Raw genomic sequence first — 10,117 nt, forward strand, 5'->3', positions numbered from 1 at the left:
GAAGGGGATACAGGTAAACAAGGTTCTAGTGGAGCTAGACACACAGAATGGAAAGGTTCCTTAAGAATTCAATGCACAGCCACTGAAGAACTCAGCAATTATGTTTTTATATAATATAAATGGATTTATCTCAAACATGTAAGGTTTATGTTAAAGAGTTACATAAAAATCTGTCCAAGAACCTTCGCAGTATCTGTGTTTATAGCATTCAAAACCAGAAGCAAGTTGAATGCCGTCCTGTAGTTGAATTGTTAAATTAACTGTGGAACAGCCATACTACAGGATATTATCCAGCCATAAGGAAGAAAACCATATACACAACTTGCATGAAATTAAACTGAGGGAAATTAAACTGAGTGAAAAAGAGCAATACAAAAAACTTTATATATGACATGATTCTTTTGATTCTTGAAATGAAAAATATGTAGAAATGAAAATATTAGTGACTGCTGGGACTGAGGCATGGGGTAGGGAAGGGAGGTGGCTGTGGCTAGGAAGATTAAGCCGAGGGACGCTTTCAGGCAGTAGTTCTCAACCTTCCTAATGCTGCCCCTCTTTAACACAGTTCCTCATGCTGTGGTGACCCCCAACTGTACAATGATATTCATTTGTACTTCATAACTGTAGTTTTTCTACTCTTATGAATCACAATGTAAGTATTTTGGAGGATAGAGGTTTGCCAGAGGGGTCGTGACCCACAGGTTGAGAAGCATTCTTCGATTGACGGCGGCCATCCTTCTGCATCTCGACTGTCACTATTCTAGATGTGACATTGCACTATAGTTTTTGCAGAGTAATGTCATTGATGGTAACCAGCAAAACTCACATAGGCTCAGTCTCATTGTTTCATTTCTAACAAAGGAACAGGCATCTATCGCTACTTGAAAATAAGCTTAATTTGGTACTGAAATATCAATTCAAGATAAACTAGAAAACAGGATAAAAAGACACTTAAATAAGATAAAAGAAATTTTTTAAAAACTGGGAGTCACATACAGATGGTCCAACATTTAACTAACACGACTTCTAAAAGTGAGAAACAGTGAGAAAAAAAAAATGGGAAGAAAAAAATAGTCTGAGAAACTGTCATGAAACTGAAGAGCAGGAGGCTTCAGATGTAAAAGATGAAGGGAATGATGGTTTTGTGTGTCAACTTGACAGAGTCATGGGATGGCCAGACCTTCAGCTCAACCTTACTCTGAGTCTGTCTCTGAGAGTGTTTCTAAAGGAGAGGGACATTTGAGTGTGGAGAGTGGTGACCTGTCTTCCTCTCTAGCACTGGTGGGCTGAACCAAAGCAACCAAAGCACTAAACAGAACACAGCTGAGAGTGAGTATTTCCTACTTGACCTGAGGATTTCCTTGCTTTTGTGCTCAGACTGAAACACCCGCAACTCTGGGTTCAGTACCCTCTAGCTCTCAGACTAGAACACACCCTGGTCTCTCCCAGTTCTCTCAACTTTGGATCTAGACTGTAAGTGCCTATTGGCTTACCGGGGACTCCAGACTTGAAGATGGCAGGGCTTTTTAGACTTCACAATTGCATAAGATAATTTCTTATAGTAAACTACATGGTTTATTATACACAGACATGGGATAAAAAGGAACATACATATGTGTGAGTCTCTCTCCCTAGAGAGCCCTAATCTTTTTTTAAAGGCCCACATTTAGTGCTTTTCAAATAAATTTTAAAAGGCTTCCAAGATATCACTATGAAGGGTCTTAGATTTTATACAATTTACAAACTAACAAGTTAGCCTGCCACAATTTCATAAATTCTGGCAGAATACTCGAGACTTCTAGGTTAGAGACAAAGGACTTTATTACAATCAACATGAGTTTTATAATCATGTGGCTTTCTTTGCACACATGTTCCTGATTTTCATAGGAAAATAAAGAGCAACCAAGACATACGCTGTCGATCATATAAAGTTATGTCGCAACTGAGAAACTTCAACCTTGAAAAGCACAGGTTTTGCGTAATGGACTTCAAGCAAACCCACTCAAACCCTGCACCAATACTGGACAATGCATACAACTGTTATGAAGGAAAGAGGGAAACACTATCTTTTCTATTCTTTATACAAATATCTTTGAAAGGACAGTTCAGAAGTTCAGTTCCCTCAGGTCATAACATCAGTAAAAATGCTAGAAGTCTATGAAGAACTGTTTAAATAAGGAGATGTAAATGTTGCTTCAAGAGAAAAACAAGTGTAGAGTTTTCTCTAACAATCTTAGATACTAAAAGACTATGAAGCTGTGCCAAAAATCTAGAGCAAAGTATTTTCAACTTAAAATTTATACCAAGCCAAAAGTTCAACCCAATACAGCAGAATAGGCCATTTCAGACATGGTGATCATTAAAAGTATGTTAAGCAGAAAATCACTAACAACCCATAAAATAAGGCAACTGAGAGTGAAAAAGACTTGAAACACAGCACATGAGTCAGCATAGGCAATCAGTAAAGAAGATCATGAGGACAGGGAAGGAAATGTCAGCTACACAGGAAGTCGTAAGAGCACACACACTGTAGACAGGAAGGGAAGACAGGATCCTAAAGAGAGAGATCTGGGGCTATGGGAAGTAGGAAAGTATGATAGTTTGAATAAGAATGGCACCCATAGGCTCATAGATTTGAATCCTTGGGGAATGGTACTATTTGTTGGAGTAGGTGTGGCCTTGGTGGAAGGAGTGTGTCACTGGGGGTGGGATTTGAGGTTTCAAAAGCCCCAATTGAATGTACCTCCCCCCACCCCTTAACTCTCTCTTTCTGCTGCCTGACGTATCCAGATGTAGAACTCTCAGCTACTTCTCCAGCACCATGTCTGCCTGCATGCTGCCATGCTTCCCACTGTGATGATAATGGACTAAACCTCTGAACCGTAAGCAACTCCAATTAAATGTTTTCTTTTATATGAGTTGCCATGGTCACTGTGTCTCTTTACAGAAATAGAACACTGACTAAGACACAGACTGACAGAGTTTTGTTAGACTTGTCTTCGGAAATAGTATTGACATGGGGTTGATAGATATGCTCAAATTGAGAGCCTAATTGGTAGTATGTTGCTATGTTCTGATTTTCTGTGCCTGTCCCTATTTCATTTATTGAAACACAATTGTCGATGTGATGATATTAGGAGGCACATGCAGCCTTTGAGGGAGGAACCAGTCATGAGAGACAACCCCTCATGACAGGAATTAGTGTCTATAAGGGCTAAGAGAGCCTGGAAAGTTAGTTATCCTGGCCGTCACATAAGGACATAGATCTAAAGTGCCGGCCATAACTACAAACAGACCTTTGTCAAAAACTGCATCTGCCACTCCTGGATCACAGACGTTACAGTCCTTAGAACTGTGAAAACGAAGTGCCAGCTCTTTATAAACTATTCCGTTTGCAGTGTCTCATCATACAACTGTCAGAAGAATAAACAGGCCCACGTTGAAAACCAAGCAAGTTAAAACAAAACAAAACTTGAAGCAGTTATGAAATGCAGAAAAAGAGAATTGTGAAAAAGCAGAATACCACCACAGCATCAAACAAAGACTTTAAGCAGCAAATCAAGTCAAATACCGCCGTGCTGTGACTCTGTGTAGAAGGTGGGCATAAAGGGACCAGAGCTGCGGTTACACAAAGGCCAACATTGCTCATCCACCGAAAGACAGCCACTAACCGTGCCTACAGTTAGCAACTGGGAAGTGACCACTTAAGCATTTCATTAAAAATGTGGCCATAACTTCAGAAAAAACCGCCAACGTGCTGGGAACGGTGTTTCCTTTCATGCACGTGAATGAGGCTACAGAGGACTTCCACAGAAGGCAGTTAAGTCATTTCATTAACTCCAAACTTATGTGTCTTAAATTCCATCTGATGTTCAAGATGTAACAAAATAACAGGGCATAATAAGGGAAATTAATAAAAACAAAATACACTTGGAGAGTCAGGAAATTCTCTCATAAGATGTCACATCAGAAATGGACCATCTGAGACATAATTTGAAGGTGAAACATGATGATTTTTGTCATTCTTGGTTTAAATCAATCCACACTGGCAGTCGACACACTAAACTAGTTGCCAACTTCAATTCTTCTCAGGAAAGACTTCATCTTTCCTGATATAAAATTGTGTATAGTTCACGTTTATATAAGCTAAATCTCATACAGCAAGGTCTCTTGGTTGTGAGTAGCATAGGTCAACTCAAATTAGCTTAAGGGAAAATAAAATGGAACTTACTGGCTCGGAAACATGAAGATCTGAAGTACAAAACCTTGCTGGGTGGACCTGGGAGCTCCAATATTAGGGCCTCAGCCAGCAGGTGTCCTCCCCACTCCCCTGCTGCCCCTCCCCCCCACACTTATCATGCTTCAAAGTGTGCTTTCTTTCTAAAAACACAAACGTGGTTTCACTCTGGTACTAACCCAGCGTCTGAAACAGTTCCCAGCACAGAGCAATTTCTCAACAAAAATAATGCATGTGTCATTTGATGAATGAGTGGTCCTAAAAGGTAGTAACAGAATTTCTGTTAGGGCAAAACAAACTGACTTTGTTTGCAATTACCTTCATTGGTATTGTTATCAGATTTCTTAAATGCTGATATTTTGAATAATATGTAATCTTTGAAAAGTTCATACAGTGTTCTATGACTTTGAAGAGACACCATGACCATGGCAACTCTTATAAAGAAAACATTCAATTGGGGCTGGCTTACAGGTTCAGAGTTTCTGTCCATTATCATCATGGAAGTATGGTATCATACAGACAGACACAGTGCTGGAGAGGAGCTTAGAATTCTACATCTGGATCTGCAGCAACTGGAAGAGTGAAACACTTGGACTGGCTGGAGTTTTGAATCCCCAAAGTCTATATCCCCAGGGACACACTTCCTCCAATAAGGCCACACCTACTCCAACAAGGCCACACCTCCTAATCCCCCTCCAGAAGTGCCTCTCCCTGATGATCAAGCATTCAAATATATGAGCCTATGGAGGCCATTCTTATTCAAACCAGCACACATGGAAACATTGTGTCTTGAGCATATCCACCCTCTACTCTCCCCAGAACTCACATCTCCCTCCCAGCATCAGGCCTTTTATTAATTAATTGATTAATCAATCTATTCTTCCATTTATTTATTTGTGTGTCTGTTTGTTTGTTTATTTATTTATTGGTGCATTTACTTATTTATTTATTTCTAACCCACTGTGGCACCAGCCATGGCACAAGGCACAGCTCCAGTCCAGAGGCAGAGGACACTGCTTGACAAAGTTCCAGTGAGACTTTGCCAAGAGATTCGGTGGTCAGCATGCTGGTTTTTTGCTTTCATTTTTAGAAGCAGATGTTTGCATAATGGGCAGTTTTCCACTTATGTATCCCCTGGGGAAATATATTCATGTTCCAGAGAGAAAACTTTGAAGACAGGGAGTCATAGCCTGAAAGGAGATTCACAGTAGGAAGAGTCTTCCTTGTGCCCCAAGGACTGTGGTACCAATCTGGTAGATTCTGAGAAGTTTCTTGTTCAGCTCTGGATACAAGATGTCACAAGCATATCCATTACCCTATACTGCAGCCTATATAGAGAAAATAAGAATAATGTGGGTTGATGAGAAAAGAAGGAGATACCAGAATCTTCCTTTCTGGGAGTGTATGAATAGAACAGGCCCCTACTATAAAACTGAGGAACAGAAAAATGCTATAATCAGCCAGTTAAATGCTTATTATGAGATATTTTGTAAAGCTTACATTTTAGAAAACATCAAATGATTCTACACATAACTTGGTTAAGGTAACAATAATTTCAGACTGTCTAGTATACTGTAACTCCATGAGTAGGCAGCCTAGGCACAGGCTGTAAAAAATAGGTCCTATGCTTTGCAGACCCTGAGAAATGTATGACTTCCTGATTTGATGGACGCCGTCTGAAGACGTTGTTTCAGGTAAGACTGTTCTGCCCTTTGCTTTTTCACCCTGGACACTGAATGAGGAAATGAGAAAGAGATCCGGGGCTCTGATGCTTGTCACATGATTTATAGAGTCAATATGCTATGTGGTCAAGAGTCTCTGGTTGGGAGAGAGGGAGCAGCTGACCCCTCAGATGTGTGGTGGTCCCTTCTTTCCCTGCTGCCTCCACATCTCCTCTTTGGAACCTGAATCCCACTCAAACTGGATTTCAGCACCTCTGAGTGTTACTCATAGGCACATGGGTGTGAGGTCATTCACTGGGTCATGGACAACCTATCAGTGGACATACCTCCAAAAAAAATGACTCTGTCTTGCCCAGCAGCCACCAACTGCCAATAGTTGCTTAGGGTAGGGCCTTGGAAGCACCTTTTCCCTCCGTGTTGAAATTTTTTATTTAATTAACTTTTTTTTTCATTTATTTTACATACCAGCCACAGTTTCCACCCCCCCTTTCCACCTGTTCCCTCTCCCCCTCCCTGCCTCCCATCTACCTCCCTCCTCATCCATGCCTCCTTCATCTCCACTCAGAAAGGGGCAGGCCTCCCATGGACTTGAACAAAGCATGACACATCAAGTTGAGGCAGGACTGAGCTCCTCCCCTTGTGTCAAGGCTGGGCAAGGTAATCCAACATGGGGAATGGGTCCCCAAAGCCAGCTCAGCACCAGGTCTTAATCTCACTACTAGGAGCCTTACAACCAGACCAAGCTATACAACTGTCACACACACGTGCAGAGGTCCTAGGTCAATGGTCCCATGCAGGCTCTGGAACTGTTGGTCCAGAGTTCCTGAGCTCCCACAAACTGAGGTCACCATGCTGGAATTTTTAACTGGCTTGATCTTGTGCAGGTAATCACAGCTATTGAGGGTTCATTAAGGCAACAGCCACATCACATCAGGAGGGCAGCATTTCAAAGCCCTCCTTCCAGTCCTCCAGCTACTACGCTTTCTGCCCCTTCTCCTGAGATGTTTTCTGAGCCTTGGGGCAGGGCATTGATACAGAGGTCTCATCTAAGATTGAGTACTCACCATCAGTTATTCTCAGCCTTTTGCATGGTAATGAGTCTCTGCATTAACTATTATATAGATGCCTTTCTGACTGAGACTGGGAGCAACAAAAATCTATGGATATAAACAGAAATATCTAGAAAGCAATTTGACAACATGAACATTTAGAAAAACAGCATTTATAGGCTCTCCCCCAGAACCTAAGACCAGTGTGGCAAGATATCTTTTTTTTTTTGTTTGTTTGTTTTTTGTTTTTCAAGACAGGGTTTCTCTGTGTAGCTTTGTACCTTTTCCTGGATCTCGCTCTGTATATCAGGCTGGCCTCAAACTCACAGAGATCCGCCTGCCTCTGCCTCCCGAGTGCTGGGATTAAAGGCGTGCACCACCACCACCGCCCGGCTAAGATATCTTTAAGGTGCAATGGCAATACTTATAACTTGGTGGTAACCAGCAGCTGTCTAATTGAACTTAAGACCTACTCGACAGGAGGTACATGTCCGGGACTTAAACCTAGCCAAGGGCCCAGGATTCGTGAGGCCATAGATCTTGGAGAAGAACCTAGTCCCACTAATTTGCTAGCCCAGTATAATTCTTAACTCATCCTTAAACTTACCCATAGAGTAGCTCTCACCCAGTATCTCAGATGCTTTTCTTGGCGATCACAGAAAACCGCAAGTAGTCAAAATGTGGAGATCAATTGCCGTGTGATGCCAGGCCCAACAGATACATCCACAGACAACTCCTACACCCAGCGCTCAGGGAACATGGTGGAAGAGGGGACGGAAAGGTTAAAGAGTCAGAGGATCAGGAAACCTGCTGTGAGACTGTGTCTCCTAGAAATGACAGGGAAGTGCTCGCTTCATCAGCACATATACTAAAATCGGAACGATACAGAGAAAATTAGCATGGCCCCTACACAAGGATGAAACATAAATTCGGGAAGTGTTCCATATTAGAAAGGAAGGAAGGAAGGAAGGAAGGAAGGAAGGAAGAAAGGAAGGAAGGAAGGAAGAAAGAAAGGAAGGACAAGGAAGCTACACCCTTGATATCTCAACAGTATGGCGGCTTAAACAACACCTGAGCACTGACAACCCACTCGATATGCTAATGGGAAAGGGATAAATCTCATGGCGGGGGCAGCCCTAGACTAAGAACTACTGGTAACTAAGGAATGATGAGAAAGGGAGAAATAGCCTTCCCCAGGGATGAGGCCCCTAATTTGTTACCCAATACCAAGAGTTCAGCCCAGAAGTCATATACATATAAGCATCACTAAATGGACTTAGCAGGCTGTATTCAAATCAATAAGTGGCCATGGATTTGGGAAGAAGTGGGATAATGGTGGTGGGAAAATGGGAGGAGTTGGGGGGAGAAAATAGAGGGGAAAAGGATATATTTTAATTAAAATAGAAAATAAATTTTAAAAAGATATTTAAATCACCCACAATCATAGATATAAACAGATGAACAGCAAACCTGACTAAGAACACAAATAACCAACTCTCCACCAATCACAGGCAGTTAACTGACCAAACCATGTCCAAACAAGACAAATGCATGGCTGTGGGCCGCCAGGAGCTTCTGCCCTGTTCCATTCCCTGCCTGCTCTGCAGAGTGCAGCTCTTGGCACCTCCTTCCAGGTCAATGCTGCCTAATTCATGTTTTAAGTTGTTAAATTGAATTAGTTAATTTTTCTCTTAACAATTTTAAATTTTCTTTTTTTTTTCACATTTCTCTCTCTCTCTCTCTCTCTTTTTTTTTTTTTTTTTTTTCCGAGACAGGGTTTCTCTTTAGCTTTGGAGCCTGTCCTGGATCTCGCTCTGTAAACCAGTCTGGCCTCGAACTCACAGAGCTCCACCTGCCTCTGCCTCCCAAGTGCTGGGATTACAGGCGTGTTGCCACCACCACAATTTTAATTTTTCATGTTTGATCATGTACAAGTTGAGCTATAAAATTAATTCAATATATTTAATTTTAATGAAAAATTTAAATGTGATATAGATGATTGTCTCAAGTATATCAATGTGAGGATTCATAGGACCCACAAACATAGACAAGATTTTTCTAAATGCTAAGCTAACTCTTGGAAAGCTAACAAATCAACCTTATTGTAGAGTAAAACAAATTTACTACACTTTCAAATGCTATTCATGAACTGAAACACCAGAACCACGATTCCTGTATCTTTTACATGTATCAACTTAAGAGGCATGCTGTCAGACTCTAATACACATTCACCTCCCCTGGGATAGACCCCATGGCTCTTACTCTCCCCACTGATGGAGCACACTTTCTCTGGTCCCTTGGCACTTGGAGTAATGTTCTCTGTTGATGTGGGACACTGTACTTACCTGTTTATTTGGAAAGGGGTTGAACATTTCTGTTGTAAGTTTGGGGTTTAGACCTAGTGCCCAAGGTTTAAATGATAGTTTCATAATATTTTGGCAATGGCAAAATATTACTATATTAATAACATAACATCATGCATGGCCGGTGGTTACAATGGCCTCCTAGCTGCCTCCTCTGCTTATATTCTAAACCTTCCGGCCCATTGTCCACTCAGAGGGATCTTGGAAAACCAAGTATGACCCACTTACCATTCCTTGGTGATCCTGAGGACAAAGCTGGAACATGTCAGCATGGCTTCTATTATCTGTCCGCCCGGTATCTCCCCAGCCCCATCCGGCTCGTTTCCTCTTACATTCTATCTACTTCACTGCTGAGCATTTCTGCTCTCTGCACATGCTGTAAACCTTGTGCTTCCCCCTGCTGCTGCTGCTGACTGCTAGCATGAGGAACAGCTGGAGTCACAGCACCTTTGCGAAGCTCCGTCATTTGTAACGCCGCTCAATAGCCTGAGTCAGCACAATATTGTTGACATTCCACCACAGTCCACGTTAAACATTTGAGAACTTTTCATTCCAGCAATTAACCAAGTGGGAACGACAAACACCGAAATATTTTTGTTACTTAAACCAGAGATGTGATCACGTACAAGCAAGCTTCCTGCCTTTGTCTGAGAAACGCTGCGGTGGGACTAGATATGGCAGGGAGCCAAGCCTTGGTTCACTGAGCAGCTTTATTTCGCTTTATATATTCACTCCTTCTTGAATCTATAAGCTTGACCTTGAAATAACCTTTCTGCTGGCGCCTTT

The 10,117-nt window shown here is 41.8% G+C and overlaps 1 non-coding gene across 1 annotated transcript; it reads left to right on the forward strand.

Moving 5' to 3' along the window:
• Positions 1-7,812: 7,812 nt before the first annotated feature.
• Positions 7,813-7,919, forward strand: LOC114705515. Its single transcript, XR_003736408.1, has one exon. It is a non-coding gene; the product is annotated as a U6 spliceosomal RNA (small nuclear RNA).
• Positions 7,920-10,117: the final 2,198 nt, after the last annotated feature.

The sequence above is a fragment of the Peromyscus leucopus genome, chromosome 13 (assembly GCF_004664715.2).
Source record: "Peromyscus leucopus breed LL Stock chromosome 13, UCI_PerLeu_2.1, whole genome shotgun sequence".
Classification (NCBI taxonomy): Eukaryota; Metazoa; Chordata; class Mammalia; order Rodentia; family Cricetidae; genus Peromyscus; species Peromyscus leucopus.